This window comes from Fundulus heteroclitus, chromosome 22 (assembly GCF_011125445.2).
Source record: "Fundulus heteroclitus isolate FHET01 chromosome 22, MU-UCD_Fhet_4.1, whole genome shotgun sequence".
In the NCBI taxonomy this organism is placed as follows: domain Eukaryota; kingdom Metazoa; phylum Chordata; class Actinopteri; order Cyprinodontiformes; family Fundulidae; genus Fundulus; species Fundulus heteroclitus.
Window position 1 is genome coordinate 11,679,223 of NC_046382.1, and position 27,081 is coordinate 11,706,303.

Genomic DNA, 27,081 nt, shown 5'->3' on the forward strand with positions numbered 1-27,081 from the left:
TCAGGATAACAACGAAAATAAACATACAGGCAAAGAACAATGGAATGGTTTGGACGAAAGGCTTGGAATGAGCCAGCCAAAGTCCAGACCTGAATCCAAATAGAAATCTGTGGCAAGACTTGAAAACTGATGCTCACAGACACCCCCCATCCAATATAACTGAGCTTTGGCTATTTGTCAAAAAAAAGTAAAGAAAAATAAAATGTAAAGATACTCCTAGATGTGTAAAGCTGGAAGAGACAAACCCCTAAACAAACGTTACACAAGGTTATTCAACAACGTCCTGAGGCTGAAAACAAATAGATGCTCCAGCAACATTTTCAAACCCATGGATCATTTTGCTTCAGCATCACATTTTTTCCCATGACAGAGTTTTGGTCTGTCAAATGAAATCTCAACTGACAGATGTGGTTGTGACGTGACAAAATGTGAAAAGGTTCAAGGGATACTTCTGCAAAGCACTGTAAGCCGGTTGTCCCATTCCCGACTGGGCCAACATTTGCTGATTGTATCTTGTGCTGGGTTTGGAACCCGCTGACAGATCCTGTCACTACTGGAAAAGTGACTCCCCACATGCACATGCACAACAAATCCGCTGCATTTTCACCACAAATCTATTCTCCAAAAGCTGTTCGTGTACACTAGAGGAAATCTGATCTACTAAGAAAGACCAAAGAGAGTCTCCCACCCTGCTATAAGTAAGGCCAAACGAGACTTGGCCTGCTCCAGGCATGAACAATCAATACCCGACTGCATTTGTTCTGGTTTAATTAGGAAATCCGAGCAACTTTATTTCAGATCTTGTGCCTGTATTTCTGGTGGGAACGAGGACGGCTAAGGAAAAGCGATGTGGAACAGTAAATCAGCATACATATTTCAGTCTTATCTGAGTGACCCTAGCCAAAACCTTTCTGCTGCCTAAAGTGGTTCGTTTCTGTGGGAACGCCAGACAATATGAGTCCTCTCATAAATTTGAAGCCTCCTGAACAAAATGTTTTTTGAGCCTCAGTGATTGACTGCCACTTCAAGACTCATTATTTTCTGTGTGAGTTGCTACGTCCTAGGGGAGACAGCAAGAAAGTCATGCCTGCAGGACCACGGCTATAAATTTGCGAGTACCTGCGGTATTAGCGTGCGTGTGTGTGTGTGTGTGCGTCTTCTTGTACTTGCAGCTGAGCGACACATTTCTTTGCTAATTTTACTAGTAAAGTGAGGACCTTTTTTAGGTGGTTTGGTTTAGCACTAAGGTGTCAATTATGTTTGGGTAAGGCCATAGAAAAGCTTGAAAATTAAAGGAAGTCTATGGAAGTTAAGGCACCGTCCTCACTTTGTATTTTAGACAAGGATGCCTGTGTGTGTGTGTGTTTGAGTCAACATTTCGCCTCAGGGTTCACTTGGTGCTGGTGATAGGATCACTCCTACTTGCATGTCAATCATCAGCTCTCACTTTAGAACCGCTGGGACTCGTCGTGCAGAGAGAATCAGCAGGTCGACTGAGTGACTTCAGACCTTAAGAGATTTGTTGCTGCAGGAAGATAAACATCTGAGTCCTGCTGCCATATCATTTCTAGTTTTCCACTGTGCCAATAAAACATTAAAGTAAGGCTGAACCTACTAGCCTAAAACAAACCTTTGGGCGTCCAGTATGAATTTTGCATTTATTCATCATTGTGTAGGCGTCTATTTTAACTTAATTTGAGTCGTTTATTTTCTCCATCCAGGGTCAAAACTTTGCATACAGGCTCAAATATATAGATTCATCTTGATCAGCAAGTGTTGCTGAAGGTTTTAAAATGTGACACGGCCAAGGCCTATAAATGTTTGGTCAGTGATTGAGATTGACTGCAGCTGGTACTTTTTTCATCAGTCATCAGTTTTGATTGTTTTGATTACACTTATGGAAATGACAAATAAAGAGAAAAATGGAGAAAGCCCAAGGAACTCAGTGAAGATCTAAGTGGGAGAATAACAGATTTTCACAAGCAGGGAAAGGCTCATGAACTCAGATTACGAGCTCATCAATTCAAACAACTGTGCACAAGTAAAAGCAATTCAGACACCAGTTTGTGAATACCTTGAAAAGTTTCTGCTCAGATGAAAGGCAATTGGTCAGGTCGTTTAGGAAGAGCCCAGAAAGCAACAAGATCAAGACTGCCGTAAATTGGAAAGTGCTGGAAAACCAGCGTCATTGTCCTCAGAAAAGCCAGTTTTACCTTGAAGCTCCTAAATCAGCATCATCAAGCAGGGCTGAAATTTCTAGCTGAAAAAATGGACCAGCATATTTAAGCTCAGAAATGAGAGAGATTCTACCTTTTGACCTGAATAACAAAAAATTTGTGTTTGGTTGTGGTGTCCCAATACCAATACTGGTATCGGTACCGGGCCCGATACCAGCGTCAAGTACTCGTACTTGTAGAAGCAACCAGATACTTTGAACTGATACCAATATTGTGCTTTGTGATATGAAGAGGGGCAAAAAAGGGCGCATTTTAAGACAAAATTAGATAAAGCATTTCAAGTCTACACATGACACAGAATTCAAAGAGTTTGCTGCACAGAACCAAGAATTGCAACAAGTACTCCAGAAACATACCCGAAGCTCTTACCCCATTCATCGCCCTTGATGGTCATTTTCAGTGGTAAATGATATTGTTAAGTTATGTGTGAATATATATATATATATATATATATATATATATATATATATATATATATATATATATATATATATATATATATATATAGATATATATATATAGATAGATAGATAGATAGATAGATAGATAGATAGATAGATAGATATAGATATAGATATATATAGTAAAGAAGGAAGACTACAAGTTAGATGGCCGACCCTTGGACACAGTTGGGTGCAACAACAAGCTAAAACACCAAATGTCAAAACACCCATCAATCAAACAGGTTTTGAAATGGAGAAAGCAAACTAACATTAAGCTACTTGGATGGGCTTTACAGAGCCTGATTTTAAAACAAGAGAAAATGGATGAACTATGATTAAAAGTGTATTTTGTGACAGGAAAAAACATTCTCAGTGAACTCCCAAGAGGAGCAATCAAATATCCAGCCCCAAAGATTTATTCCTGGGATGAATGGAGGTAATCTTCTGTAAATCTATAATTATAGGTTGACTAACAGCTGGCAACAAGTTTGATTTTGAGTCCTCCATGATCACCGAAAGACAAACCTATTTCTAAATTAATAAAAAAAAAAAAATCTGAGTTACTGATTGATGTGGAGAATATTGCCTTCTTTACCTGCAAGAGTTATTGCTCGTCTCCTCTAAATGTTTAAGTTATAAATCACCTATCTCTGAAAAGCATAACTAAATTAAATTCTGTGCTTTTGAAGGTTAATTCACATTAATTTTGTTGTTTATTTTATAAAGAGTCTCCCTGTAGTCGTGCTTTCCTGAATGGTAAATGTTACGCTTAGCTTGACAGCTTGCAAAGCCGCGCTGTAAGTGAGCCCGCAAACATGTAAACAAGTGGTTCTGTAACGTCCAATTCACCACACTTAAGACTTCAACGTCCACGGTCTGCTTTCGGCTTCGCTCTCACCTCTGTTTTACCCACACTTTTATTGTGTGTGCAGAACCGTCACATGATGTGAACCAAACTGACTTTACTGGTTATGGTCTGAGACATGAGCAGGCCTGCGGCTGGTGGGTGGAGGATGACTCAGCCATAATAACACCCTGTGCTCTGATTTGCCTTAATCAATCAAACCTCAAAGCCAGCAGTCAGCTCTCTCTGACCTTTTTAAAACTTAGATTTGAACTTTGCGTTATTGTTTTTTTAAAGAATCATTTATCATCTTTTTTCTTTTCTTTTTTTTAAGTCATGCAGTGTTCTAGATTGTCATTTATTTTTCTGTCTATTTCAATTAAACGCTATTAAAGGTGGCAGAGAGGGGGTGTAGCTGCTCACACTAATGAGCAGCACAGATGAAAAGTTTTGTCCTTCTACCGCTTTTCTTTCAGGAATTATGGAGGGGTCACATATTATGATAGGAGCATCTGCTTTCATAACTAGTGACCTCTCCATTTCCTTTCCTGAGATTGATGTGCTTCAATTCCTTATAAGCCTCCATAAATTGATGCTGCTCGTTTGGTTTGAAGAACGGCGCACGCATTGTAACGTCAGTGAATCTGTGACCAACCTCAAGGTCTCCTGTAAAAAGCTGGGGGCTGGCATTTACCTGAATTATTTCAATTAAATTTAATTTATATAGCACCAATTCATAGCACATGTCATCTCAAGGCACTTTACAAAGTCAAATTCAATCAATTCATCCAAACAGATTGGTCAAAAGGTTTCCTATCTAAGGAAACCCAGCAGATTGCATCAAGTCTCTCCAAGCAGCATTCACTCCTCCTGAAAGAGCGTAGAGCCACAGTGGACAGTCGTCTGCATTGTTTATGGCTTTGCAGCAATCCCTCATACTGAGCATGCATGAAGCGACAGTGGAGAGGAAAACTCCCCTTTAACAGGGAGGAAAACCTCCAGCAGAACCAGGCTCAGTGTCAACAACCATCTGTCTCGGCCGACTGGGGGTTAGAGATGAATTACTTCACTTGGTTTGACATAGTCACACCTTCTAAGCTTGGTTTAGCTTTCGTGACACAAAGCAAGGATGCACTGATTGCACTTCGTCAAGCCTAGCTTTATCGCTTACCCTGGATTTCTAAATTCTGCTGTTGTGAAACAGCCCTCAGTAGTTCTTTGTAGAAGCACAGCTGACTAGGTAACCCTAACCCTACCTCGGCATAGGACTAGGTTTATGTATTTATTTGATTTGTGATAAACTATGTTTACATGCACAAAATCGGATTAAAATGTATTTGGATTAAATACTTGAAAAATGTACCAAGAGGAGACGGTGATGGGTAAACCAACAAACGTGCAGGTGGGGGAAATAAACTAATTGAATGTTAAGCAGATAAACTGATAACCTGAAAATTGTTAGAAGCGCAGAAAAACTCACAACTTACTCACCATCTCACAAAGGAGGAACAAGATGGAGTCGCTTTTACACCCCAGCAAGTGTCAGCATGTTGGGGTATAAAAGCAAACTGCTGACATGTCAGTTTCTCCAAGTGACATCACAAAACGTTTTGAATCAATAGCAATACTGATTCGAAGTTCAATTGAAGACACTCGCTGAACCTTAGGGGGTGGCACAACACTGACGATTTTAGACACAAAAAGCAGGATTTCAACAAATATGCACTAAAGTTTCAAAATAATCACCAGGCTATGTAGATGATACTATAAGACACCCATGTAAACAGTTTATTAGAAAGAAAAAAAAGTTGATTTGGCAATGAGTTACCCTTCAATCATTTTCTGAGCATCTGGGCATCAATGCTCTCTCAGCCTATCGGTGCCCTCTGCAGGTCTAGGAGAGAAACCCTGACACCCCTCTAGCCAGCAACATCCTCCAGCTCATTCTGGGGGAACCCTAAGGTGTTCCAAGCCCAGACATGATATATAGTCCTTCTAACCAGTTCTGAGTCTTCCCCAGGGTCTCTTCCCACTGGGGCGCACCCGGAAAACCCCCAAAGGGAGCCGCCCAGGTGGCATCCTAATCAGATGCCCAAACCACAGATAGATGGTGTGTGTGTTTTAAGATATACCTACATTTGGTTGTTTTGTATTCACCTGTTGGCCTTTATAAATGCTGTACTTTGTGTACAGAGATTGAGAATATACTTTTTTTTCTACCAAAACTGGACAAAAACTCGCATACAGAAATGACTAAATGTCACTAAACTCAATGAGTGTTTTCGTCCAAAAGACTAAGACCAAAACTAAAACAAGTGCCAAAAACCACACTGGCTTTTATGAATCCTGCCAAAAACAGTATATGTATATCCTTTGAAATGTCATAGTTTAGTTTAAAAGTGCCAGCTACGGTGTAGAAAGAGGGTTTGCAAGCAGAGCTGTGGCACAGCAGAGAGGGATGTGGGACAACGGCCACAATGTGTTTCAAGGCAATTGCTGAAAAGAACTGAATTTTTTTTTTTTTTAAATCAGATCTGTGGCCTCATATTTTTTTCTGTTTTGGTATTGAGATATAATTTTCCATTGAAGAAGCAAAGGTTTGCCAAAACAAAACAAAAAATATACACGGATAATCCTTCAATTGACCACAGTATTTATTTGTAGCAGCGGAATAACAAAATATATGTTAAGGCTCGTTGTCCAGCTTCCTCGCTTTGCTTCTCGTTGATAGCATCACGTTGTTTTCAACAAATAGCAGGAAGAAGCAGAATCATTGTGACGTAAGCAGAAAGCGAGGACCCACTGTGAATGGTTTGTTGAAAACTAGTGCCAACAAGCTCTCCCTGTGAATATGACAGACTTGGAACAGAGGAAAACCATTGTGACAAACACTTGTTGTTATTATTGTGACGCAGCAAAACAAAAGTAAACTATTTTTTGTCTTTGCAGTAGAAGTCGGCATTGCCTAGTGTTCTCCAGCTGCTTCGGTTTCCTCCTTCATCGCTTTCGCACTGCAAGGCGTCTTTCATGCCATTGTGGAAGTGGCATGCTGGAAACACAATGAATGTAAACTGCACTTCCCCTGGAACCTCTACTGTATCGTGGGACCTTTTTGGAAGAGATTAGGGGTCAAAGGGAAGCTAACTGTGGCTTGAGGATGTGTGAACAACAGGCAGCAGCATTTTCTACACACATTTCAGCATTTCTTTCCTCAGTTACATCTACAAATCATCATGCTCTCCATTATAAAGGGTTTCATTGCTATTTTTTGTTAAAAGGTTAAATTAATAGAAGTTTAATGCATAGAAACAGTGAAGTTAAACTTCAACTTTACCATGTGTTTCTACCAGTGTCCTTTTATGTGAAGTATTCGCCTAGAACACCTGCAGCCCTGCTTTAAAAGCTCTACATTAGTCAACTTATCTACCTCCCTGTCCACCTTCCTCCTCATCACCACATAGAGATCTGTACACCCAGCTTCATTAGTAAATCCACCATCACCCACATCAGAACCTACTGTGCTACAATAACCCAACCAAAAGAACATCCCCAGGGTCACTGACGTGACCACTGAGCTAAATAATACACTGGAGTGCTGATTTTGCCGGAAAACTGAAGTCACTGGCCGCCGTCTTGCTACTCCCTACTCTCACAGAATCCCATAGGATTTGTTTGCAACAACAAGCAGTTGTCTGGCTGTGTGAAAACGTTTCATAGGTAATTCTACAGTCAGTGGATGTACTAACACTATCAACTACTAGAAAATTAGGTGCTGAAATATTTTACATGTTATCCATATTAAATATATATATATATATATATATATATATATATATATATATATATATATATATATATATATATATACAAGTATGTGTATATGTATCTATGTATATATATATGTAAATATGTTTCTGTATATTGTTATTTATATATTTATAAATGTTTTTTATATATATATATATATATATATATATATATATATATATATATTTAAATAAATAAAATGCAAAATATTTCAGCACATAACTTTCTCAGTACTTGTATACCGTATATTTAACCTGCTGGAAGATGATCCTCCACCCCTCTTTCTGCAGCCACCAGAGGTTTTCTTTCAGGATTGTGCTGCATCTAGCTTCACTGATCTTCCCTTTAACTCTGACTAGCCTCCTTGTCCCTGCTGAAGACAAGTATACCCACACCACGATGCTGCAAACACTATGTTTCACCAACCAGAAGTGCTGAAGGCCACTTTCTAGTAATATCATCTTTATTGTCATAGAAACACACATTACAACGAAATTTGTTCTCTGCTTTTAACCCATCACCCTTGGGGAGCAGTGGACTGCCATGTGCGGCGCCCGGGGAGCAATCTGGGGTTAAGGGTCTTGCTCAGGGACCCAGAGTGCAGGCGTTGGGATACTTGCATCCTTCTCTGAGTGCAAGCGCGCTGCTCTAACCACCAGGACACCACTCGCCAAAAGACTGCTCCAGGTGAGGCTCGAACTCACAACCTCGGCATTGCTCTACAGTGTACTGTCATATAAGTACCGCGCGCTAACCGATTGCACCACTGGAGCTCCTTTCATGGAATCCTGGCCTCTCATAACACCTGAACAGTGTCACAGACTGATGGACTCCATGCCACGCCGCATTACTGCAATAATCCAGGGAGAAGGAGCCCCAACTAAGTACTCAGTGCTGTACATGTTCATACTTTTCATTCTCATACTTTTCAGTTGGCCAACATTTTTGGTAATCCTTTTGTTGTATTGGTTTCAAGTAATATTCAAATTTTCTGAGATACTGCTTTTGGGTTTTTTATTAGTTGTCAGGTATAATCATCAAAATCAAAGGAAATAAAACACTTGAAATATATTAGGCTGTATGTAATGAATGAATGTTATAAACAAATTTCCTTTTTCGAATGGAATTGCTGAAAAAAAAGCTTTTTCATGATATTCTAATTATATGTCCAGTGGCTGTATATGATATATTTAGGTTTATCCTACTAAGATATGGTCTGCTTTCTTGTTTTATTTTCTACTGTAAATGACCTCCAAAGGATGTAGAAACAGGTAGAGAGTTAGCAGCTGGTGCTCTATGGAAAAAAACAGGGACTATAGGCTATGTATTATGTCAGTTTTGTGCTCTTTAGTGAATATATCTTGCTTGGATTAAGGCAGTAAGTGCCTTCCTATATTACCACAGATGAATTGTTTCTGTTGCCATATTTTTCAAATAAAATTTTAAAGAAAGAATGGGTATGAGATCAAACTGAATGAAATATATCCCTAAAAATTGGAGTGGTACAGAGATGGTATTCATTCTGAATGGGAGTCATTTTACCAGGAGGTGGATGGGACGGATTGTTTTGCTTATTTTTTAGTCTGGTGCAGGATTGGGATTGGACAGGAGTGCAAATCCACTCATATGTCACCCTCTAGTTTGCAGTTGAGCGAAAATCTTTTTATAAGGTGATAAATTGGACAAAGCTCTGTGAGATGTTCAGATGTTGTTGTTTTATAGCCTAACTCTGCTTTAAACATCTCCGCAACCTTCTCCCTGACCTGTCTGCTGTGTTCCTTGTTCTCCATGATGGTGTTTGTTCTCTCTAACAAACCTCTGAGGCAGGACTAAACTCCACTACTTAAGGGACTTGTGAAGGCGATTAGCTTATTTCGGGGTAGTGAAGTGAAGCTGATTGCATATGAATAGCACATGTTTTCGATTTTTTTTTTAATGGAAATCTGACATTCATATCCTTTCAATTCATGATTATGAACTCTTATGTGTTGGTCTATATGCCATAAAAAAATAAACGACACAGAGGTTCATAGCTGCATGAATTGTGAAAAAATTTACAGGGGCGTGAATATTTTTGCAGTACACCAAAATATTCGGTTACAACTAATTTAGTGTTTGTTTTAATGTCTTGAGGATTACATTTATAACGTGGCTCATTAGTTTGCCGAGAACGTAAAAGTCAAGAGGTTTAGTGGTCATTGTTCTGGTTCGTTTACCCAAACACCTTCAAGCCCCCACCAGCAACTCCCACTTACTGCACCATTCATGAGCTCAGCCCTTGGTGCCTTTCAGGTAACAATTACAGCCTCCACCCAGCTAAATGAGCACACACACACTAACATCTAAGCTTCTCTGTCCTGACCCTGACCCTGCTATCCACCTACTATATCTCTTTAGGCTGCTCCTCAAGTGTCCCTCAGATAAGATTACAGGCCTGGTTGATAACATTAAACCCTCTGGATTGATTCTGGAGTGGGCCTGCAGGTTTCGTGTGTTGGTGTGTGCTTGGGGGGGAGGGGGGGTTTTGTTAGAAAGTTCACCACCCCACCACACCCTCCAATTCATCCTGACTGACTATGACACACTAGCACACACTCAACCCCCTGTTTGTTATTTAGAGTAAATTATGGGCTGTATTGTTTTCCTCATCTGCCAAAGTCAATTTGCCGTCGTGTTCGCGGTTATAGCGGAGAGTTTAACCCCATCAGCTCTTAGGTCATAGCCTGTTCATCCGTGACATACGGACAATTCTGGCTCGCCAGTTCTGGTGGTTTTATTGTTCCAAAACCAACCTAAACTCACAATTATGCGTTCTCGCCAGAACCAGTCTTTAATAGCAAGGGGCCTGGATTCCACTGTGAATCGTTTCTTCATGCACGTCTCAAGATGATCTCATCCATATCAGACTTTCTTTAGTATCTCTTCAGAGTTTTTTTTTTTTTTCGTTTTCACTTCAAGTGTTACTGTGGTTATATAAAAGCTGTCTGGTTTACAAGCAAGCTGGATATATTTCTCCTTGCTGGGTTTTTTTTTGTTTGTTTTTTTTTACCCAAAAACAGAACTAAAAATAAGTCAAATCTTCTTAAAATGAGTATATTTGTCCTTGATTTGAGCAGGTAAATAAGATGATTAACCAATGGAATAAGATTTTTCCACTTAAAGTAGGAAATCATCTCCATCATCTTATTTAAAGTGCAGGATGTCTAATTATCTTATTTTAGGGGCAAAGATACTCATTTCATTGGCAGATAATCTTATTTACAGGCTCAAATCAAGTACAAATAGAGTAACATTTTACTTGTTTTTAGATCCGTTTTTGCAGTGAAGCATAACTGTTTTTTTTCAAAAGGAGATTTCTACTCAGCTAAAGCATCATTTTAACAAAATGGAATCACCATTTTTTTAAGAAGTTTATTTAGTTCAGACTTTTGTAAGACAGACCTATAAAACAAGTTGTAGTCAATGTTAGATCTTTTTAAGAAGGTAATACTTCCAATCCAGACTATGGCACCTCCTTCTAAGATATGTCTTGCCATTGCAAGCAAAAAGCTCAACCTTTGTCTTGTCTGACCATAAAACCTTTTCTCCAGAAGGATTTCTCCTTACCCACATGGACAGCTGCAGACTTTAGTCATGCTTAAAAGCTCTTGATTTTGGACTTCTTTCTTGGTCAGCACACTCTCACGCTATGGCATTAGTCTTTTGCATCAATTTTCTTTCAGCAGAGGGGGAAGGCTCAGATCCTCAAAACTTGTACAAATGTGAGTGTATTTCAGCAGAACACACATCAAAACTGGTCTTGAAATGAATAAAGCAGCCTAGCATTGAGTGTCTGGTATGGCCTTCCCAAAACACCAACCTCAATTATGAAAATCTGTTATTAACGCCCAAACATCAGCTTTGTGCCTGGAAATCAATCATTAATGCTAACATATACTCCTTCTACTTATCCATCCATTGTTTATACCCGCTTGTCCTAGCAGGGTTATGTTGAAGCTGGTGCCTATCTCCATTAGTCATTGGGTGGGAGCAGGATGAACCCCAGACAGGTTGCCAGTTCATCATTGACAGTTCAGTGAGATCAATTTACCTAGCAGTGTGTTTTCTGGAAGCCAGAGTACCTAGAGAAAACCCAATGCTTGCACTGTGAGAACATGCAAACTCTATGCAGAAAGACCTGAGGTAATGATTGAAACCCAGGACCTTCTTGCTGTGACACAACAGTGCCGCCATGCACCATCTTTCTACCTGTAAAAACCTGACAAGTTTATTTCAAGGTGTCACTGGCCTTTCAAAGATCATTTCAAGTATTCCCTTACTTTGAATTATAACAGAAGCTGTGACTACTTCCACAAGCGAGATACATACCTAGGTGCTCGTATGCAGAGTGCAAACAGACGAGCCACATACCAGTGTGACAGGCCTGTTTCCATAAAACGGTGAAGGAGTTCTGTGATCTCCTGCTGCAGATGGGTGGGATTCTTGTACAACATCTTTTTTACTGCAAGAGCGCTGAAAGATGGAGAGATTGGAAGATGGGGGGTCAGATTCCTACGATGCATTCACACACAATCATGCCACTCAGATCATATCATCACCTGCAAGGATGCACAAAAACACACAGGTCTGATCTACACACCAATTAGATTCCATCTCTCATCTTTTCACATGTGCACAATTACTAAAACCAAAGCAACACTACAGACATCACAGTTCAAGCGTAAAGCCTGTCAATCCAACCAAACTGAGAGCCATTGTCAGACTGTAGGCTGGGTATATTTTACTGGCCATGTTAACTAAACACCGATATATCCCAATTTTAAAGATCCGGCAATTTAATGAAATAAAAAGAATGTCGACTCTGTTTAAAAGAGTAATAAGCAATAATTCATCATTTTAGATAGAAAGGACTAAAAAATTGTGATGTAAAGAACTAAACGTATGTTTTTATATGGACTATGGTATGACATCACACACGTTCTCTCTGTGTTGTTCTCCAGTCTCTTGTTTACAAAGCCGGGCCGACCAAACATTCATGTACGTGCACGTGAACAGCTGCCACTCAGGACTTAGCCCCTCCCTTCCCATTAAATGTGACCGTCAGAGCAGGGTAGAGTAGGAGCAAAATGGCGGAGAGCACGGCAAGCGATTCCAAATGTTGTCTTGCCAGCATTACAAAGTTATGAGTTACTTCCTTCTTCACAGGAAATGTTTCTCTGAAAGGTATTGCCGTTTTGCTGTGGATTTATCCTTCGCAAATATGTGCATACCAGACGCCAGGTGAAAAGGAGAGGGGAAAGGAGGGACCGTGTGCAGTTGGAGTGGAGGTAGGAAGAGGCGTGACTTGTCACACATCTTGTTTTGGTCTCCAGACAGTGCTCAGCAGCCCACCTAGTGGTGAGATTTCACTTATTTCTGCTTTGATTATTAGGTTTTTATGTACCTGGATATAAAATTGTATTTTATCCCCAGGTCCTAAAATGTATATTTAAGAAAACTGTGTAAAACTAAATAAACCGTTGTTGCTACCACAGGATTAACATAAAAACATAAAAAATCGCTGTGCTGCTGATCAAATCCATTGATTAAGACATTAGCAGCAACCGCAGAGAAAACAACTGCTGCTGCCATCCAATCTGGTTATGAAACCATTTTTATTTTTAAACTGTTAAAGTTCATCGTTTTAATCAGAAATGGGAAAAATCAAGTGGAAAACATTTGAGACTAAAGTGGATGTCCCATCACATTCAGCTTAAAGTCAAGCTGTGTGTTCAAAGTTCAGAGAAATTACCAAAAAAAAGAAATAGCCTCATCTCAGACTGTACAGACCTCAATAAGCTTGTCAGATATTAAAGTTTATGGCAGACCAATTTAAAAAATGGTTTTCAAGTATGTGTTGTCGGAAAGGATAAAAGGAGAAGCCACTTCTCTTTCAAAAGAATATGGCACTAAATGAGACCAATGTTTATGGGTTTAAGCCCTTACTGACAAGTCTTAACAGCATTTTTGGAAAGCTGTTACAAAAAAGTCTTTTAGCAAGGTAAAGATAAGGTAGTGGCTCACTACAACCACCTTTTAGGGTAAAAGTCAGTTAAAGATTGTTTTTCAGAGCATTAAAATTTATCTATCTTTCTGACTTAATAATAAGAAGAGCATGACAGATGTTCACAGCAGGTGAACCAAGTATTTTGCTCATAAATGCTGACAAAAATGATAAAAGAAGAAAAGATTTTGAAAAAAAATTAATCAATAAAAACAATGTAGCAGTACAACTTGAGTTTGCAAGTTGGTGTCTAACTGGACCACAAGACTTCAACGGCAATGTACTTTGAACAGATGAGACCAAAGTAGGGTTGTTTGACCTTAGTCCATGATTGGAAAAACATAAAACAAGCACATATCAGCACAGAGGGGGAGGGTTGATGAATAGGGCTTTTTTTGCAGCTCCGGGGGCTGAGCTGTCAACCATAAGCTCCACTCAATACCGACTTGCTCTAGAGTCAAATGTAAGGCCGTCTGGCCTACAGTTGAAGTTTGGTCCAAACTTGGTCATCAACAGGACAGTGATCCCAAACACAGCATCAAATCTACAAGGGAATGGCCAAAATGGTAGAGAGATCTGCACATCAATGAATGCCTGCTAATGGCAATGAACTGAAGCACTGGTCAAATGAAGACTGATCCAAAAGTCCTCCGCCACCATGTGAGAAACGCACTATGGAGAATCTATGGTGGCAAAGGTGGTTCAACAAACTGCTAGATCATGGGTAGCATTTTGCTTCATCCATCCATCCATTTTCTAACACACCTATCCCTATTGGGGTCGTGAGGGGTGCTGGTGCCTACCTCCAGCTGTCAATGGGTGAGAGGCGGGGTACACCCTGGACAGGTCGCCAGTCTATTGCAGGGTAACAACAGGACAAACAACCATTCACACCTAAGGAGAATTTAGAGAGACCAATTAACCTAACAGTCATATTTTTTTTTACTGTGTGAGGAACCTGAGTACCCGGAGAGAACCCACACATGCACAGGGAGAACATGCAAACTCCATGCAGAAAGACCCAGGACAAGGGTAGGACTTGAACCCAGGACCTTCTTGTTGCATGGCAACAGCAGTACCCATTGCATCACTGTGCAGCATTTGGCTTCATGTTTGGTAAATAAATGATGGCAAAATCAAGCCTGTTGTATGTTTTTATTATTTGAGGTTAGATTCAACTAATTTTAGAACATGATAACGGTCTGACTAAATCTACGGTGTCCTGATACGTAAAACTGTCATACTGAAAGAGGGCGAACAATCTTTCTGCCATGTCTGTACAACAGAGTACTCCTGGTGATCCTTTATTAGTAAATCTATTTTTAGGTTTAGTTACATACTGCATGCTTCTGCGTTGGCTAAATGAAGCACAAGAAAAAAAAAGGGTCCCCAAAGTTGTTTTCAAGCCCCTAAGCCTCCCACCAACATCCACACATCAGCCCATTGAGTCTGGAGCAGGCATCCCCCCCGAAGGCATTTCTGTGGGCAGCTGGAGCTCTTAAGTGGTCAAGACAGACGCAGCCCCAGTCAGAATGCAAGCTGGATGGAAACCTAAAGCCTTCATTAGCGCAAATGATTCAGACCCTTTCCACTGGGCCTTGCTGAGTGTGGAGGAATTATGGCGGACGGGAGCAGACACAATAATACCATCCACACACGAGAAAGGTTGTGAACCCGGTATTTCCAAATACTACCTTAGTAGTTACTGTATTTATTTCTGAAGAAAAAAAAACAGGAATTAATGACATCATGGTGTACAGGGTGATGTCTTTTCTAATCGGGATATAATTTTTGAACATAAACAGTCGGAAACACAAGTTAAATCAACCTTAAATGTGTGGCTGAAGGTGCTTGAGAGGTCATATTATGTTAGCAAAGTAGACCATATGGGTGAGAGGCTGAGAATACAGATGGATGTTTTACTTGCTCATCGTTTTGGCCCATTTCATACCTTTGCAATTTTTGTCATAAAGCAAGGTGTAAGACAATGCTGTCCACCGTGGGACATTTCATTTTTGCGTCAGTTGGTTCCCATCATTGTTTTTCTTTATTGACAATTTGTACAAATATAAACATTACAAAGAGAAGCATACTGTCAGGGGTAAACAAAACATACAAGAAAATATGCCACATTGAATTACAATAATAGGAGGCGCCAGGTTAGTTACTAAAGTTAAATCTTTTTAAAATGTTGAGTATTTTTCCAGCCTTCTTATTTTTCCGATTAGTTATAGATTTTATATGTAAATTTATATCACTGAGAAAAACATTCAAATTTTGTTTTCATTCAGCCCATTTCATTTTGTGTATATGATTTATTCCCATTATAATAAGGAATTGAATAACAAAATATACATCACTCTCCAATTTTCTATAGAGGTCAGCTCGTTCCCATCAGGTGGGAGGTGTCATTCCCATCAGATGATGGGAATGACGCCATTTTCAACTAATGGCCCCTACTTGTTACAAACAGCAGATCAGAGAACCCGATATTCAAGCCAGACACTGGGTTTTTGCTTTAAAGGTTTATTCTACAAATTAAACAATTACACAAAATCAGACATAGGATGAGAAAATGTCTAGAGTGCAGCAGGCTGCTCACAGCAGGAAAGGGCAGACCAGGACAAAGGGCTAGGCAAGAATCATGGTCAAAACAGTCCAAGGTCATGTCCAGAAATCAGAAGGCCCATGAAGTAGCCAATAAGGGTAAGGCGAACATGGAATCCAAAAACAGAAACCGGTCAAAAACAGACAATGCAAACATTAAATGCTAGATGACTACTCAAACAAGGCCTTTGGACAATATAGCAGAGAATGACTGTGGGAGGCAGGTACAAATAGACAGAGTCCCAGGTGACACAGGTGCTGGATAATGAGCTCAGCACAGGTGGATAAAATTAGGTTGGCTGGGCCGGGGCTATGGTAGAGGGTGGCAGACTGAAGTAAACATAAATGGACCTGGAAAGAAATACAAGGACACAATCTGACTGAGAACACAAACCAAAGAGTCCAAGTAAAAACAAATGCCAGAATCAACTAGAAGGCAAAAAAGTAAAGAATTGTTGTAACAAAGAATAACGTTTAACAAATCTAAAACATGAAGAAGTTAACCTTATGGCAAAACCCAAATGACAAAAATAATAACTGAATTTTGCAAGACCTATAGGACATAAATAAGTCATGACTTATTCATAGGACATAAATAAGTCATGACACTAATCATCAGCAGTTATGAACAGTAGTAGCAGGACTCCAGTGATTTTTTTTTAAGCAACCTCCTCCACATGAGGTTGTTTAGAGTTATTTTAGATTGACATGGGGTCATAATCGTTCATTTATTTGTATTTAAGAGTCAGCTGACCCCGTCAAAACCAAAAGAATTAGGTACAACTGGCTGCAATAGCTGCTATAGCCTGGCGACCTGTCCAGGGTGTACCCCGCCTCTCACCCATTGACAGCTGGAGATAGGCACCAGCACCCCTCGCGACCCCACAAGGGATAGACGTGTTAGAAAATGGATGGATGGATGAACCTTAACTGATTCATTCTACACTATAGATTGTTTAAAATATACGTACAGCAAAAATTTGTGACTTTGTGACCAGTTGTGACTTTGTGACCTTGTAAGTACCAGGAAGTGATTTCTAGGTTCCTGAAATGTGTCGAAAGTTGTCGAAAGTACCTTGTAAGTAAGAAAAATCTTCTGTCATTGAAATTGACAAATACATTGTACATTCCAATGAAATTTGTCATCTGCATTTAACCCAAGTTCCTGGAAAGTAGCCTATGAGCTCCTGGAAGGTACCTTGTAAGTAATTTCAAGGTTCCTGAAATGGGTCATAAAGTTGTAGAAAGTACACTGTAAGTTCAGGTAAGTAAGATAAATCTTTATTTGTCATTGCAATTGTACATTCCAATGAAATTTGTCATCTGCATTTAACCCACCCCTTAGGGAGCAGTGGGCAGCTATCACAGCACCCGGGGAGCAATCTGGGGCTGAGTGTCTTGCTCAGGGACCCACAGTGGCAGTCTGTTGTGATCGAACCAGGTCTTGCAACAGCCTCAGAATGCTAGCACACTGTGCTGTCCACTTGCCTACCACTCCCCAAAAGTCTGCTCCAGGTGAGGCTTGAACTCACAACCTCGGTTCCTGAATATACTCTGCAAGTGTTGGAAAATATCTGGTATGTTCTAATAAAGAAGCCAGTAAATTCCTGGAAAGAAGCCTATAAACTTCAGAAACTGCTCCGTTAGATCCAGGAACTAAATTAAAACGTCTTAAAATGCATGATATAGAGCATAAGACAGTATTTTATAGGTTCTGGAGATTCTTGGAAAGTAGCATTTAAGTTCCAGGAAAGTACCATGTAAGTTCCAGGAAGCAATTTTTAATTTCCTGGAAAGTAGCCTATAAGCTCCTGGAAGGTACCTTGTAAGTAATTTCAAGGTTCCTGAAATGTGTCATAAAGTTGTAGAAAGTACCCTGTAAGTTCAGGTAAGTAAGAGAAATCTTTGTTTGTCATTGCGTATTTCAATGAAATTTGTCATCTGCATTTAACCCGCCCCTTAGGGAGCAGTGGGCAGCTATCACAGCACCCGGGGAGCCATCTGGGGCTAAGGGTCTTGCTCAGGGACCCACAGTGGCAGTCTGTTGTGATCGAACCAGGTCTTGACACCGCCTCAGAATACTGGCACACTGTGCTGTTCACTTGCCTACCACTCCCCAAAAGACTGCTCCAGGTGAGGCTTGAACTCACAACCTCGGCATTGCTCTACAATGTACTGTCATATAAGTACCGTGCGCTAACCGATTGCGCCACTGGAGCTCCTTGGAGTTACAGAGATCTCCAATCGAGGTATCACAACATAATATGTCAGTTCCTGCCACACACCTTAAAAGTTCCTGAATATACTCTGCAAGTGTTGGAAAATATGTCTGAAATGTGTCATAAAGTTGTAGAAAGTATCCTGCCACAAACCTTAAAAGTTCCTGAATATACTCTGCAAGTGTTGGAAAATATCTGGTATGTTCTAATAAAGAAGCCAGTAAATTCCTGGAAAGAAGCCTATAAACTTCAGAAACTGCTCCGTTAGATCCAGGAACTAAATTAAAACGTCTTAAAATGCATGATATAGAGCATAAGACAGTATTTTATAGGTTCTGGAGATTCTTGGAAAGTAGCATTTAAGTTCCAGGAAAGTACCATGTAAGTTCCAGGAAGCAATTTTTAATTTCCTGGAAAGTAGCCTATAAGCTCCTGGAAGGTACCTTGTAAGTAATTTCAAGGTTCCTGAAATGTGTCATAAAGTTGTAGAAAGTAGCCTGTAAGTTCAGGTAAGTAAGAGAAATCTTTATTTGTCATTGCATATTTCAATGAAATTTGTCATCTGCATTTAACCCGCCCCTTAGGGAGGAGTGGGCAGCTATCACGGCACCCGGGGAGCAATCTGGGGCTAAGGGTCTTGCTCAGGGACCCACAGTGGCAGTCTGTTGTGATCGAACCAGGTCTTGCAACCGCCTCAGAATGCTAGCACACTGTGCTGTCCACTTGCTTACCACTCCCCAAAAGACTGCTCCAGGTGAGGCTTGAACTCACAACCTCGGCATCGCTCTACAATGTACTGTCATATAAGTACCGTGCGCTAACCGATTGCGCCACTGGAGCTCCTTGGAGTTACAGCGATCTCCAATCGAGGTATCACAACATAATATGTCAGTTCCTGCCACACACCTTAAAAGTTCCTGAATATACTCTGCAAGTGTTGGAAAATATGTCTGAAATGTGTCATAAAGTTGTAGAAAGTACCCTGTCACAAACCTTAAAAGTTCCTGAATATACTCTGCAAGTGTTGGAAAAGATCTGGTATGTTCTAATAAAGAAGCCAGTAAATTCCTGGAAAGAAGCCTATAAACTTCAGAAACTGCTCCGTTAGATCCAGGAACTAAATTAAAACGTCTTAAAATGCATGATATAGAGCATAAGACAGTATTTTATAGGTTCTGGAGATTCTTGGAAAGTAGCATTTAAGTTCCAGGAAAGTACCATGTAAGTTCCAGGAAGCAATTTTTAATTTCCTGGAAAGTAGCCTATAAGCTCTTGGAAGGTATCTTGTAAGTAATTTCAAGATTCCTGAAATGTGTCATAAAGTTGTAGAAAGTAGCCTGTAAGTTCAGGTAAGTAAGAGAAATCTTTATTTGTCATTGCATATTTCAATGAAATTTGTCATCTGCATTTAACCCGCCCCTTAGGGAGCAGTGGGCAGCTATCACAGCACCTGGGGAGCAATCTGGGGCTAAGGGTCTTGCTCAGGGACCCACAGTGGCAGTCTGTTGTGATCGAACCAGGTCTTGCAACCGCCTCAGAATGCTAGCACACTGTGCTGTCCACTTGCCTACCACTCCCCAAAAGACTGCTCCTGGTGAGGCTTGAACTCACAACCTCGGCATCACTCTACAATGTACTGTCATATAAGTACCATGCGCTAACCGATTGCGCCACTGGAGCTCCTTGGAGTTACAGAGATCTCCAATCGAGGTATCACAACATAATATGTCAGTTCCTGCCACACACCTTAAAGGTTCCTGAATATACTCTGCAAGTGTTGGAAAATATGTCTGAAATGTGTCATAAAGTTGTAGAAAGTACCCTGCCACAAACCTTAAAAGTTCCTGAATATACTCTGCAAGTGTTGGAAAATATCTGGTATGTTCTAATAAAGAAGCCAGTAAATTCCTGGAAAGAAGCCTATAAACTTCAGAAACTGCTCCGTTAGATCCAGGAACTAAATTAAAACTTCTATAAATGCATGATATAGAGCATAAGACAGTATTTTATAGGTTCTGGAGATTCTTGGAAAGTAGCATTTAAGTTCCAGGAAAGTACCATGTAAGTTCCAGGAAGCAATTTTTAATTTCCTGGAAAGTAGCCTATAAGCTCCTGGAAGGTACCTTGTAAGTAATTTCAAGGTTCCTGAAATGTGTCATAAAGTTGTAGAAAGTAGCCTGTAAGTTCAGGTAAGTAAGAGAAATCTTTATTTGTCATTGCATATTTCAATGAAATTTGTCATCTGCATTTAACCCGCCCCTTAGGGAGGAGTGGGCAGCTATCACGGCACCCGGGGAGCAATCTGGGGCTAAGGGTCTTGCTCAGGGACCCACAGTGGCAGTCTGTTGTGATCGAACCAGGTCTTGCAACCGCCTCAGAATGCTAGCACACTGTGCTGTCCACTTGCCTATCACTCCCCAAAAGACTGCTCCAGGTGAGGCTTGAACTCACAACCTCGGCATCGCTCTACAATGTACTGTCATATAAGTACCGTGCGCTAACCGATTGCGCCACTGGAGCTCCTTGGAGTTACAGCGATCTCCAATCGAGGTATCACAACATAATATGTCAGTTCCTGCCACACACCTTAAAAGTTCCTGAATATAATCTGCAAGTGTTGGAAAATATGTCTGAAATGTGTCATAAAGTTGTAGAAAGTACCCTGTCACAAACCTTAAAAGTTCCTGAATATACTCTGCAAGTGTTGGAAAAGATCTGGTATGTTCTAATAAAGAAGCCAGTAAATTCCTGGAAAGAAGCCTATAAACTTCAGAAACTGCTCCGTTAGATCCAGGAACTAAATTAAAACGTCTTAAAATGCATGATATAGAGCATAAGACAGTATTTTATAGGTTCTGGAGATTCTTGGAAAGTAGCATTTAAGTTCCAGGAAAGTACCATGTAAGTTCCAGGAAGCAATTTTTAATTTCCTGGAAAGTAGCCTATAAGCTCCTGGAAGGTACCTTGTAAGTAATTTCAAGGTTCCTGAAATGTGTCATAAAGTTGTAGAAAGTAGCCTGTAAGTTCAGGAAAGTAAGAGAAATCTTTATTTGTCATTGCATATTTCAATGAAATTTGTCATCTGCATTTAACCCGCCCCTTAGGGAGCAGTGGGCAGCTATCACGGCACCCGGGGAGCAATCTGGGGCTAAGGGTCTTGCTCAGGCACCCACAGTGGCAGTCTGTTGTGATCGAACCAGGTCTTGACACCGCCTCAGAATACTGGCACACTGTGCTGTCCACTTGCCTACCACTCCCCAAAAGACTGCTCCAGGTGAGGCTTGAACTCACAACCTCGGCATTGCTCTACAATGTACTGTCATATAAGTACCGTGCGCTAACCGATTGCGCCACTGGAGCTCCTTGGAGTTACAGAGATCTCCAATCGAGGTATCACAACATAATATGTCAGTTCCTGCCACACACCTTAAAAGTTCCTGAATATACTCTGCAAGTGTTGGAAAATATGTCTGAAATGTGTCATAAAGTTGTAGAAAGTACCCTGCCACAAACCTTAAAAGTTCCTGAATATACTCTGCAAGTGTTGGAAAATATCTGGTATGTTCTAATAAAGAAGCCAGTAAATTCCTGGAAAGAAGCCTATAAACTTCAGAAACTGCTCCGTTAGATCCAGGAACTAAATTAAAACGTCTTAAAATGCATGATATAGAGCATAAGACAGTATTTTATAGGTTCTGGAGATTCTTGGAAAGTAGCATTTAAGTTCCAGGAAAGTACCATGTAAGTTCCAGGAAGCAATTTTTAATTTCCTGGAAAGTAGCCTATAAGCTCCTGGAAGGTACCTTGTAAGTAATTTCATGGTTCCTGAAATGTGTCATAAAGTTGTAGAAAGTAGCCTGTAAGTTCAGGTAAGTAAGAGAAATCTTTATTTGTCATTGCATATTTCAATGAAATTTGTCATCTGCATTTAACCCGCCCCTTAGGGAGCAGTGGGCAGCTATCACGGCACCCGGGGAGCAATCTGGGGGTAAGGGTCTTGCTCAGGGACCCACAGAGGCAGTCTGTTGTGATCGAACCAGGTCTTGCAACCGCCTCAGAATGCTAGCACACTGTGCTGTCCACTTGCTTACCACTCCCCAAAAGACTGCTCCAGGTGAGGCTTGAACTCACAACCTCGGCATCGCTCTACAATGTACTGTCATATAAGTACCGTGCGCTAACCGATTGCGCCACTGGAGCTCCTTGGAGTTACAGCGATCTCCAATCGAGGTATCACAACATAATATGTCAGTTCCTGCCACACACCTTAAAAGTTCCTGAATATACTCTGCAAGTGTTGGAAAATATGTCTGAAATGTGTCATAAAGTTGTAGAAAGTACCCTGTCACAAACCTTAAAAGTTCCTGAATATACTCTGCAAGTGTTGGAAAAGATCTGGTATGTTCTAATAAAGAAGCCAGTAAATTCCTGGAAAGAAGCCTATAAACTTCAGAAACTGCTCCGTTAGATCCAGGAACTAAATTAAAACGTATTAAAATGCATGATATAGAGCATAAGACAGTATTTTATAGGTTCTGGAGATTCTTGGAAAGTAGCATTTAAGTTCCAGGAAAGTACCATGTAAGTTCCAGGAAGCAATTTTTAATTTCCTGGAAAGTAGCCTATAAGCTCCTGGAAGGTACCTTGTAAGTAATTTCAAGGTTCCTGAAATGTGTCATAAAGTTGTAGAAAGTAGCCTGTAAGTTCAGGTAAGTAAGAGAAATCTTTATTTGTCATTGCATATTTCAATGAAATTTGTCATCTGCATTTAACCCGCCCCTTAGGGAGCAGTGGGCAGCTATCACGGCACCCGGGGAGCAATCTGGGGCTAAGGGTCTTGCTCAGGGACCCACAGTGGCAGTCTGTTGTGATCGAACCAGGTCTTGCAACCGCCTCAGAATGCTAGCACACTGTGCTGTCCACTTGCCTACCACTCCCCAAAAGACTGCTCCAGGTGAGGCTTGAACTCACAACCTCGGCATTGCTCTACAATGTACTGTCATATAAGTACCGTGCGCTAACCGATTGCGCCACTGGAGCTCCTTGGAGTTACAGCGATCTCCAATCGAGGTATCACAACATAATATGTCAGTTCCTGCCACACACCTTAAAGGTTCCTGAATATACTCTGCAAGTGTTGGAAAATATGTCTGAAATGTGTCATAAAGTTGTAGAAAGTACCCTGCCACAAACCTTAAAAGTTCCTGAATATACTCTGCAAGTGTTGGAAAATATCTGGTATGTTCTAATAAAGAAGCCAGTAAATTCCTGGAAAGAAGCCTATAAACTTCAGAAACTGCTCCGTTAGATCCAGGAACTAAATTAAAACTTCTTAAAATGCATGATATAGAGCATAAGACAGTATTTTATAGGTTCTGGAGATTCTTGGAAAGTAGCATTTAAGTTCCAGGAAAGTACCATGTAAGTTCCAGGAAGCAATTTTTAATTTCCTGGAAAGTAGCCTATAAGCTCCTGGAAGGTACCTTGTAAGTAATTTCAAGGTTCCTGAAATGTGTCATAAAGTTGTAGAAAGTACCCTGTAAGTTCAGGTAAGTAAGAGAAATCTTTATTTGTCATTGCATATTTCAATGAAATTTGTCATCTGCATTTAACCCGCCCCTTAGGGAGCAGTGGGCAGCTATCACAGCACCCGGGGAGCAATCTGGGGCTAAGGGTCTTGCTCAGGGACCCACAGTGGCAGTCTGTTGTGATGGAACCAGGTCTTGCAACCGCCTCAGAATGCTAGCACACTGTGCTGTCCACTTGCCTACCACTCCCCAAAAGACTGCTCCAGGTGAGGCTTGAACTCACAACCTCGGCATTGCTCTACAATGTACTGTCATATAAGTACCGTGCGCTAACCGATTGCGCCACTGGAGCTCCTTGGAGTTACAGAGATCTCCAATCGAGGTATCACAACATAATATGTCAGTTCCTGCCACACACCTTAAAGGTTCCTGAATATACTCTGCAAGTGTTGGAAAATATGTCTGAAATGTGTCATAAAGTTGTAGAAAGTACCCTGCCACAAACCTTAAAAGTTCCTGAATATACTCTGCAAGTGTTGGAAAATATCTGGTATGTTCTAATAAAGAAGCCAGTAAATTCCTGGAAAGAAGCCTATAAACTTCAGAAACTGCTCCGTTAGATCCAGGAACTAAATTAAAACTTCTTAAAATGCATGATATAGAGCATAAGACAGTATTTTATAGGTTCTGGAGATTCTTGGAAAGTAGCATTTAAGTTCCAGGAAAGTACCATGTAAGTTCCAGGAAGCAATTTTTAATTTCCTGGAAAGTAGCCTATAAGCTCCTGGAAGGTACCTTGTAAGTAATTTCAAGGTTCCTGAAATGTGTCATAAAGTTGTAGAAAGTACCCTGTAAGTTCAGGTAAGTAAGAGAAATCTTTATTTGTCATTGCATATTTCAATGAAATTTGTCATCTGCATTTAACCCGCCCCTTAGGGAGAAGTGGGCAGCTATCACAGCACCCGGGGAGCAATCTGGGGCTAAGGGTCTTGCTCAGGGACCCACAGTGGCAGTCTGTTGTGATGGAACCAGGTCTTGCAACCGCCTCAGAATGCTAGCACACTGTGCTGTCCACTTGCCTACCACTCCCCAAAAGACTGCTCCAGGTGAGGCTTGAACTCACAACCTCGGCATTGCTCTACAATGTACTGTCATATAAGTACCGTGCGCTAACCGATTGCGCCACTGGAGCTCCTTTGGAGTTACAGAGATCCCCAATCGAGGTATCACAACATAATATGTCAGTTCCTGCCACACACCTTAAAGGTTCCTGAATATACTCTGCAAGTGTTGGAAAATATGTCTGAAATGTGTCATAAAGTTGTAGAAAGTACCCTGCCACAAACCTTAAAAGTTCCTGAATATACTCTGCAAGTGTTGGAAAATATCTGGTATGTTCTAATAAAGAAGACAGTAAATTCCTGGAAAGAAGCCTATAAACTTCAGAAACTGCTCCGTTAGATCCAGGAACTAAATTAAAACTTCTTAAAATGCACTGATATAGAGCATAAGACAGTATTTTATAGGTTCTGGAGATTCTTGGAAAGTAGCATTTAAGTTCCAGGAAAGTACCATGTAAGTTCCAGGAAGCAATTTTTAATTTCCTGGAAAGTAGCCTATAAGCTCCTGGAAGGTACCTTGTAAGTAATTTCAAGGTTCCTGAAATGTGTCATAAAGTTGTAGAAAGTACCCTGTAAGTTCAGGTAAGTAAGAGAAATCTTTATTTGTCATTGCATATTTCAATGAAATTTGTCATCTGCATTTAACCCGCCCCTTAGGGAGCAGTGGGCAGCTATCACAGCACCCGGGGAGCAATCTGGGGCTAAGGGTCTTGCTCAGGGACCCACAGTGGCAGTCTGTTGTGATGGAACCAGGTCTTGCAACCGCCTCAGAATGCTAGCACACTGTGCTGTCCACTTGCCTACCACTCCCCAAAAGACTGCTCCAGGTGAGGCTTGAACTCACAACCTCGGCATTCGCTCTACAATGTACTGTCATATAAGTACCGTGCGCTAACCGATTGCGCCACTGGAGCTCCTTGGAGTTACAGAGATCTCCAATCGAGGTATCACAACATAATATGTCAGTTCCTGACACACACCTTAAAAGTTCCTGAATATACTCTGCAAGTGTTGGAAAATATGTCTGAAATGTGTCATAAAGTTGTAGAAAGTATCCCTGCCACAAACCTTAAAAGTTCCTGAATATACTCTGCAAGTGTTGGAAAATATCTGGTATGTTCTAATAAAGAAGCCAGTAAATTCCTGGAAAGAAGCCTATAAACTTCAGAAACTGCTCCGTTAGATCCAGGAACTAAATTAAAACGTCTTAAAATGCATGATATAGAGCATAAGACAGTATTTTATAGGTTCTGGAGATTCTTGGAAAGTAGCATTTAAGTTCCAGGAAAGTACCATGTAAGTTCCAGGAAGCAATTTTTAATTTCCTGGAAAGTAGCCTATAAGCTCCTGGAAGGTACCTTGTAAGTAATTTCATGGTTCCTGAAATGTGTCATAAAGTTGTAGAAAGTAGCCTGTAAGTTCAGGTAAGTAAGAGAAATCTTTATTTGTCATTGCATATTTCAATGAAATTTGTCATCTGCATTTAACCCGCCCCTTAGGGAGCAGTGGGCAGCTATCACGGCACCCGGGGAGCAATCTGGGGGTAAGGGTCTTGCTCAGGGACCCACAGAGGCAGTCTGTTGTGATCGAACCAGGTCTTGCAACCGCCTCAGAATGCTAGCACACTGTGCTGTCCACTTGCTTACCACTCCCCAAAAGACTGCTCCAGGTGAGGCTTGAACTCACAACCTCGGCATCGCTCTACAATGTACTGTCATATAAGTACCGTGCGCTAACCGATTGCGCCACTGGAGCTCCTTGGAGTTACAGCGATCTCCAATCGAGGTATCACAACATAATATGTCAGTTCCTGCCACACACCTTAAAGTTCCTGAATATACTCTGCAAGTGTTGGAAAATATGTCTGAAATGTGTCATAAAGTTGTAGAAAGTACCCTGTCACAAACCTTAAAAGTTCCTGAATATACTCTGCAAGTGTTGGAAAAGATCTGGTATGTTCTAATAAAGAAGCCAGTAAATTCCTGGAAAGAAGCCTATAAACTTCAGAAACTGCTCCGTTAGATCCAGGAACTAAATTAAAACGTATTAAAATGCATGATATAGAGCATAAGACAGTATTTTATAGGTTCTGGAGATTCTTGGAAAGTAGCATTTAAGTTCCAGGAAAGTACCATGTAAGTTCCAGGAAGCAATTTTTAATTTCCTGGAAAGTAGCCTATAAGCTCCTGGAAGGTACCTTGTAAGTAATTTCATGGTTCCTGAAATGTGTCA

At 40.6% G+C, this 27,081-nt stretch overlaps 12 non-coding genes across 12 annotated transcripts; all 12 read right to left on the reverse strand.

Moving 5' to 3' along the window:
• Nucleotides 1-8,010: 8,010 nt before the first annotated feature.
• Nucleotides 8,011-8,104, reverse strand: trnai-uau. The gene is made up of 2 exons: nucleotides 8,067-8,104; nucleotides 8,011-8,046 (listed from the first exon to the last, which is right to left on the reverse strand). It is a non-coding gene; the product is annotated as a tRNA-Ile (tRNA).
• A 10,002-nt stretch (nucleotides 8,105-18,106) lies between these two features.
• On the reverse strand, nucleotides 18,107-18,200 carry trnai-uau. The gene is made up of 2 exons: nucleotides 18,163-18,200; nucleotides 18,107-18,142 (listed from the first exon to the last, which is right to left on the reverse strand). It is a non-coding gene; the product is annotated as a tRNA-Ile (tRNA).
• Nucleotides 18,201-18,946: 746 nt separating this feature from the next.
• trnai-uau lies at nucleotides 18,947-19,040 on the reverse strand. Its single transcript has 2 exons — nucleotides 19,003-19,040; nucleotides 18,947-18,982 (listed from the first exon to the last, which is right to left on the reverse strand). It is a non-coding gene; the product is annotated as a tRNA-Ile (tRNA).
• A 746-nt stretch (nucleotides 19,041-19,786) lies between these two features.
• Nucleotides 19,787-19,880, reverse strand: trnai-uau. The gene is made up of 2 exons: nucleotides 19,843-19,880; nucleotides 19,787-19,822 (listed from the first exon to the last, which is right to left on the reverse strand). It is a non-coding gene; the product is annotated as a tRNA-Ile (tRNA).
• A 746-nt stretch (nucleotides 19,881-20,626) lies between these two features.
• trnai-uau lies at nucleotides 20,627-20,720 on the reverse strand. Its single transcript has 2 exons — nucleotides 20,683-20,720; nucleotides 20,627-20,662 (listed from the first exon to the last, which is right to left on the reverse strand). It is a non-coding gene; the product is annotated as a tRNA-Ile (tRNA).
• Nucleotides 20,721-21,466: 746 nt separating this feature from the next.
• trnai-uau lies at nucleotides 21,467-21,560 on the reverse strand. The gene is made up of 2 exons: nucleotides 21,523-21,560; nucleotides 21,467-21,502 (listed from the first exon to the last, which is right to left on the reverse strand). It is a non-coding gene; the product is annotated as a tRNA-Ile (tRNA).
• Nucleotides 21,561-22,306: 746 nt separating this feature from the next.
• Nucleotides 22,307-22,400, reverse strand: trnai-uau. The gene is made up of 2 exons: nucleotides 22,363-22,400; nucleotides 22,307-22,342 (listed from the first exon to the last, which is right to left on the reverse strand). It is a non-coding gene; the product is annotated as a tRNA-Ile (tRNA).
• A 746-nt stretch (nucleotides 22,401-23,146) lies between these two features.
• On the reverse strand, nucleotides 23,147-23,240 carry trnai-uau. Its single transcript has 2 exons — nucleotides 23,203-23,240; nucleotides 23,147-23,182 (listed from the first exon to the last, which is right to left on the reverse strand). It is a non-coding gene; the product is annotated as a tRNA-Ile (tRNA).
• Nucleotides 23,241-23,986: 746 nt separating this feature from the next.
• Nucleotides 23,987-24,080, reverse strand: trnai-uau. The gene is made up of 2 exons: nucleotides 24,043-24,080; nucleotides 23,987-24,022 (listed from the first exon to the last, which is right to left on the reverse strand). It is a non-coding gene; the product is annotated as a tRNA-Ile (tRNA).
• Nucleotides 24,081-24,826: 746 nt separating this feature from the next.
• Nucleotides 24,827-24,920, reverse strand: trnai-uau. The gene is made up of 2 exons: nucleotides 24,883-24,920; nucleotides 24,827-24,862 (listed from the first exon to the last, which is right to left on the reverse strand). It is a non-coding gene; the product is annotated as a tRNA-Ile (tRNA).
• A 748-nt stretch (nucleotides 24,921-25,668) lies between these two features.
• On the reverse strand, nucleotides 25,669-25,763 carry trnai-uau. Its single transcript has 2 exons — nucleotides 25,726-25,763; nucleotides 25,669-25,704 (listed from the first exon to the last, which is right to left on the reverse strand). It is a non-coding gene; the product is annotated as a tRNA-Ile (tRNA).
• Nucleotides 25,764-26,510: 747 nt separating this feature from the next.
• trnai-uau lies at nucleotides 26,511-26,604 on the reverse strand. The gene is made up of 2 exons: nucleotides 26,567-26,604; nucleotides 26,511-26,546 (listed from the first exon to the last, which is right to left on the reverse strand). It is a non-coding gene; the product is annotated as a tRNA-Ile (tRNA).
• Nucleotides 26,605-27,081: the final 477 nt, after the last annotated feature.